The following is a 6,868-nucleotide window of genomic DNA, read 5'->3' as shown; positions in this document are numbered from 1 at the left end:
ACTTGGGTGGGGGGTGTCCCCAAGCTCCAAGCCAAGCCCACAGGAAGGAGCTTGTGTGAGGGATGTATGCGGAGAATGTGAGCCTCTGGTGTTCTGGGTCTGTGTGGGAAGAAGGGGAAGCCCTCCACCCCACCCCCCAGCTCCTACACTATTACTGAGGGAAAGCTGAGCTCTTGCCGAGATTGTGACCCCCGACCCTTCTTCAGAGAACTGACAGGAGTGGCCCTGAACTCTCACCCACGGGACAAACTAGCAATGAAGCGTGACCTGGTGCTGGGGTGTGGACCCACCATTCATGAGGCCAGCATTCTGGGCATTCCACGCGCCGCTCCCCTCACACAGCTGCCTTCCTCCCTGGAGACCCTTGCTCCAGTAGCACCCACCACCCACCCTCACCCACCCTGCACCCCCCCAGCCAATCCCCATTCAAAGCACAAAGGGTTTCGCTGTCACAGGGGACCCATTCCTCACCTCGAAAGACAGCCATCACAATCTTGCTTTTAAGGAAGAGAGACACCTTGCTTTATTCAGGCAAGGAGAAACGACCTAAACTGCAGATACTGCATCGTCCACAAGAAACCACACTGTTCCAGTCTCCCATCCAAGCTAACTCAGATTAAAGATACGTGGCAGTTTGCCTAGGGCCCATTTCACTGAGCTCATGGGTGTTTACCCCGTTTCCTCTGAGCCTGTGTCAGTGTGTGCGTCTCCGCTGATATACGTATAGATTTGATATGCCTGGCTCATTGTCAGCACCAACATCTGGATTTTGCAGTTTCACTCTGGAATTGACCATGTGGACCAGGTGGTCTGTACATGTGAAAGGAAGAAGGTAATAAATGGCACCTTACCATGAGTCTACATTTATATGCCTGACTGGATGAAAACTATGGATTTGGATTTGAAACATGCTACCCTTTCTCTTTTGTCTAATGTGTTATAACTGTCTGGAAATCAAGATGGTTTGCTTCATATTTTGGCACTGGCCAAATATATTTCTGTATTAGAGGGAGACCTGTAGCACTTCTTCCTTTGCAGTTAACAATGTAGGACAGAATCATGAGTGTTATAAGACTGCTATAAGAGTATTGTAACTAAATACCTTGACATTGTTCATGACTGTGAAGCCCTTGGCCCCCGAGGACACATTAGGGCAGTTTTGCTCATTATCTTTCTTCAAAAGCGGCACAATTTCCCCGATTATATGTTAGTATTTAGGCAAAATGTCTGTTTTATCTCTCATCTCTGAGCCTTCCACTGGGCAGTCACGCATGTGTGGCTTTTGCAGTTAGGCATTTCCGAGCTTTTTCAAGGAAACCTCATGAGGACAAGACTATTTTTCACTCACATTCTACCATACTCTGTTTCTTCATGTCTTCCCATTTGGCAAGCCCATGTTACAGGTGGCCTAGTGTGAACCCCTAACTCCTTCCATCTGTAATGTCACTGTGGGGAAGAAGTGTGGTGCTCTTCGGCAGTCCCAGAAAGGTCTGACATTGGTCAGTGGTGTACAGTGGTGAATCCCTGGCAGAACATGAGCTGCGTTTGATCGCTGAGTCAGCATATCTGCGGCACCCGGCTTGAGGATTCCTTCACTAACAGTCCCCCCCTCCACCACCCCCTGGCTAGAAGTAGTAGGAGGTGTGCGTCATGCTTCCTCTAAGAAGGCACTTTTCCCCGGATGATGAAGGAGAGTCCGCTAGTACCTTTCCGGACAGGGCTCCGGGTTATTTGTTTGTCCACCATTAATGATTAATGACCCCGAGGGAGGCGAGTGCAGGTCAGGACAGAGAGATCAAGAAAGACCGCAGAAGTGTAAGGACTTTCAGTTTAGTGGATGGGATCTATTGATGACACTTGATATCTGTTTAGCCTCCTGTGTGTTTCCCAGCCCCATTCTGTGCATTGATAAGAACTTGGGGCTCAGATTAACCAGGCCTCACGCTCCCGTTTTTCATTAATTGGCCAGATTGCCTGCGTATCAATCAGATTAGCAGCAGGGGATCGAGGTGGAGAGTGCTTTGCAGAGAGAGTTTACCCGGGAGGAAGTGCGGATCTTTGATCTGGGCTAATGAGCTGCCAATACCGCCCTCAAGGGCCACTTCCTGGGGCCAGCTGGAAGCCTGCGAGTTGGGCCACCTGAAATAACATGTAGGCTTGCCCTTCCTAAAGAGACCCTACCGCCGTGCCCTCCCCCCATTCTTCCTTTATGGTACATCCCTCTTCCTCCCCCCTTCAATGATAATTGGAGATAGAGGTAGACTGAAGTCACCCAGTGTCTTTTTGTCCTCTGTATATGTATTTGCTCTGTGCTCTGTCCGGAGCAGATGCTGGGAGGGTAGACTCTCACTCCACTTAAGTGGAATTCCTTTTGAATGCCTTCAGGTTAGGGAGTGTTTAGAGAACCATTGAAGTTGTAGGCAACAAGATCAGTTTGGTCAGAAAATAAAAGTTTGAAACATGCACTGTGAGTTTTGAGGAAAAAGGGCAGATTTGATCAAAGGTCCTTCTAACCAGACTTTTGTTTTAACACTATCAAGTCATTTGCAGACAGAAGATGGCAACACAAAGAACAAGGGAAGCTACTTGAGTATTTTTTGTAATTATGTATTTTTTTGTTATTATGTATCCTTGATTCCTGAATGAACCCAAAATCTCCATTTGTCCCCATGCTGAAATCAAGCAAGCTTTCATAATGGACAATTTGGACAATTTGGACAATTTGAACTTCTCTGGCTCCGCCCACACCTCCTCCAAATCCGCGGTCACACCCCTCTCACACCCGTTGTTTGCGACCGTGGGAGAGGGCTGGAGCAGGCTCGCCCAGTCCCCAGAACCTCAGATCTTCTATTTCCTTCTGTCGTCTCTGGCTCAGGTGCCCTCTATGTCCTGAGAGCGCAGATGTCCAGCCACCACACCCCCAGCAGCTCTCTAATGCTCATACCTGGCCCCGCCTCCGACTAGTGAGTCATGCCGAGGTCGACAGCGAGCACACAGCAGCCCCTTTGACGGGCCCTGGGACAGCGCGACACGGAACACTTCCTGGCCTGAATGGCACCCCGACACTCGACACCTGGAAGAGCGGCTCTCTGCTGCTGGCCCCGTGCCAGGTCCGCCGAGGCACCTTTGTGTGCCCGGGTGCAGATACCTATCCGGGGAGATCTCTCGATGCCCGTTCCCATGCGCCGCTCCACTCTGCTCCAAACACCCCCCTGTCTCCCCACGCCTTTGTGCCCAAGCGACCTGGGACTCTCCCTGCTTCCTGCCGTTTCGATCTGAGCTATAATTGCTCTCTCTCTTTCTTGAAAAAAAATGGGGGGGATAAGCAAGCATAAACTTGAAAAGGAACGGGGGCTTTTTCAGCTCTGCTGTAGCCTTGAGGGCTGAGGGGGTGTTGGCCACTGAATGCGGCCTCTCGTACATGTAAAAACATTCTCCGGGATTAATTTGAAGGCATTGTTCTCTTTATCGAACCAGAGGTATCTGGTGTCCTGCTTTCTGTACTGTTGATCTCTGTGTCGTCCCTTACAACGAGGAACAAAGCTTTACATTCTCAATCTGTACCAGTTTTTTTTTTTTTTTGCCTCCTTGTTGTTGGCGTTGTCATGAGCAGCCGTAGAAGAGTCAACAAAACGGAGGCTGCGCTCTCCCTCCGTGTTGATCTTACCGAAAGCGATATGATAACTGCAGCAAACTGGGCCCATTAATGGAAAACAGGAAACAGGATCAAAAAAGAAGAGAAAACAGCTAACCACAACAAGGCGTGCAATGACTAGCATGTGTGTGAGGGCCGCCAGGGGGAAAGGTGGTGGTGGTGGTGGTGGTGGTGGTGCTGGGGGGCTCCGGCGGCTATCGATGCCCTCCCCACACCACACAGGAAGGTTCAGAGTATCGTGCAAAGTGAGGAGCCCATCAAAGCTCCTGGATTCAATGAAAAGGCCCTCTTTTTTATGACTTTCCTTCAATGAGTGACTGGGAGTTCAAAGCATGTAAGGCGAACGGAGCGAGTCGACGGAAAGTTCAGAATCATACAGAGAGAGACAGAGACAGAGGGAGAGAGACAGTGAGAGAGAGAGACAGAGACATATGGGAAGAGAGAGGGAGAGAGACAGAAAGGATGGGGGAGGGAGGAAATCCTCAAAAGGGGATTGGATATCGCTCATGAAAAACCTTCCCCAACCTGCCTCTGAGGTCTCACATGCATTAACTCTTTGACATGGTTATCATTCACCTATACACACCACCTTGCTGCTGTACTAAATATATCCATTTCAAACACACTTCAAGTGTATCTGTAGTTGCATATGGCATATACTTTGAAGGAAACGTCAGTCAGTGGTTCTCTGTCTTAGTCTGCCAGACTAAGAAAAATAGAACTTGTCTTCTGAGGAATATAGGAGCAATTAGGAGAATATAGGAGAAAAGCTGCCGTCCATATGCTAAAGAATACTTAACCTCTCTTGGGTGATGTAAAAACTTCTGAAAGTGTTTGCTTAAAAAGTTCTCTTAATGTGTTAATGTACTGATGCAAAGTTTTGTGTGCGTGTTGTTCTCTTAGGTTCAACTAAATTTTCCTGTAGACCAAAACAATGCAATTCGTTATTTTCTCTCAGTTTATGAGTAGCAATTATTTTAGTCATTATTTTATTGAAAATAACTATAGTTGCACATTAAAATAGGTATTATGCACTGATACCATGCAAAAACCCTTACCCCTACACAGGTGCCAGCACTGGGCATCTGAGTTTGGGACTGGAACACCTCCAACATTAAAGGAGTCCAATTGTACCAACACGCTAGTAAAATGTATAGCCTGTTATCATTGCCCAGTGTGAGTTGTGCATGGATGCTTCTATTGGTCAATGGTCTCATGTCTGAATTTCTGTATCTGGCATCAGCATATGGCATCTGGTGTGTCATAGTGACAAAAAAGCAAATCACTGTTTAATATAACAGTGGTGTCTTCTGTAGAATGGTAGGCTGCCATTCAGTGGAGTTTTCTGAGGTTTTATTAAGATGGAAACAGGTAGATACTTCCCCAAATATCAGAAGAACATAACAGGTTCATTTAATGAGCAAAAATGTTTAGTTGTAGGTCAGAAATTGTAAAGATGTAAAGACTGCATGATTTATTTATTTCTTTGTTTTGCATGATATGTCATGGATTTTGATTAGATATTTTGACATTCTTATTTGTTTTAGGGCTTTTATATTATGTGGCATATATAACCTCACAAGAAAGATCTTAAAGTCTTTTTTAAAGCAAAACAGTTTCCTATAAATATTTCATAGCTCAGCATTTTTGAGGCATGGTAGGTCTTTTTAAAATTCCCATGCAATAAACCTTTTAGCCATGTAGCCATTTGCAATGTGCATGCATTCTGAGGACAAAGATATAAAACTGACAAAAATGTATTTTTGGTTTTCCAGAATGCCAAATTATACTGGCTTTCATGTTAAAGTAAACAAGTGTTAATGAAATATTCTTGTCAAATTAGATTTGTAATGATGGTTTGCTAACTAGATTTATTGTTTGTTAGTATTTCAAAGTTTGTTTCTACATCAGTTATCAAGTGACTACTTTCAATGTGTTTATCAATAGTAATATATAATTATTTTGTAAATATCAACATTGATAAAATGAAATCATTTGCTTGAAGGACAAAAAATGTGTCAGTAACTGGAACAAGTAAGACAAAATCCCGAATTTAAATATGAATTTATGTTTCGGGTTACAAATACATTACAGTCTTCATATGGTGCTAGCTGGGTAAGGACAGGTTATGTGTGTAATCCCTCAAATAATGTTCATCACCTTAAGCTTCAGAAACTCTTATAGTGTATAATAAACCAAACACTTTAATAAGCAAAGGTCTCCCACTGAAGAAGTGTTTGATCTTGAAGAAATGTTTGCATTCGCCAGCCACAGGACAGCAGCCGTGGCCTGAACTGCTCACCGGCTGCCTTTCCTGGTCCATGCCGCACCACGTCGCGGAGCGCATCGGGTCGTCCGTGCCATCAGGGAAACGAGGAGACCTGATTCCCGCCCGCCGCCACTCAACGCCGGTGTCCCCCTACGCGAGGCCTGCGGGGCCGGCCCCTTGCCTCGGCGAGCAGTGCCTCCTCGAAGTCCCTCAGCCCTTAATCCCCTTAGCAACAAGAGCCTGTTTATCTGCTTGGGCTGAAGCAGGCCTCTGAGGCCTGGTGTGTTCCTTGGCCTGCAGGCCAAGCGCCTCCTGTTTACAATTTCCCTAGTCCTGTTTTTAATGTTGCTCTGAGAGCAGCCACAAAGGGCCAGTTTTGTTCGTCAGGAACAAGAGAGCTATTAGAGGAGAGAGGGAGGGAGGAAGGATGGAGAGATTCTGAGAGGGAAGGCAGGTGGGTGGAGGTGGGGGAGAGGTTGGGTACCCTGGGGGGCTGGGGGGGGGGGTTAACCACTGCAGCTGCTCCCTTTGGGGCAAGGCATGAGGGGTATTTTTATATCATAGCAAATCGCAGTGAAGGGCCCAAAGGATACTTGCTGGGGTGCGGTGGGTTAGGAATTTTGGCTGTTCAAGTCACCTTTGTTTAGTTGGTTGCCCTGCCGATGCAAATGAGGTGTTATCATTTGTCCTTTCGCCGGGGGGACTGGAAGTTTGAACCGTTTCCTGGAGATATGACAGAGCCAATCAATAGAGCTCGGGGCAGTGCACAGAGCACATCTGTTGGAGCTGGTTTGTGCATGCTACATTGCACACAAGTGATAGCATTCATCAGGAGATACAGAGAGGAAGTTGTTGTTTTGTGTGTGTGTGTGTGTGTATATGTGGTGTGTGTGTGTGTGTGTGTGTGTGTGTATGTATGTGTGTGTGTGTGTGTGTGTGTGTGT

The sequence above is a fragment of the Electrophorus electricus genome, chromosome 6 (assembly GCF_013358815.1).
Source record: "Electrophorus electricus isolate fEleEle1 chromosome 6, fEleEle1.pri, whole genome shotgun sequence".
Classification (NCBI taxonomy): Eukaryota; Metazoa; Chordata; class Actinopteri; order Gymnotiformes; family Gymnotidae; genus Electrophorus; species Electrophorus electricus.
This window is presented reverse-complemented; position numbering follows the sequence as displayed.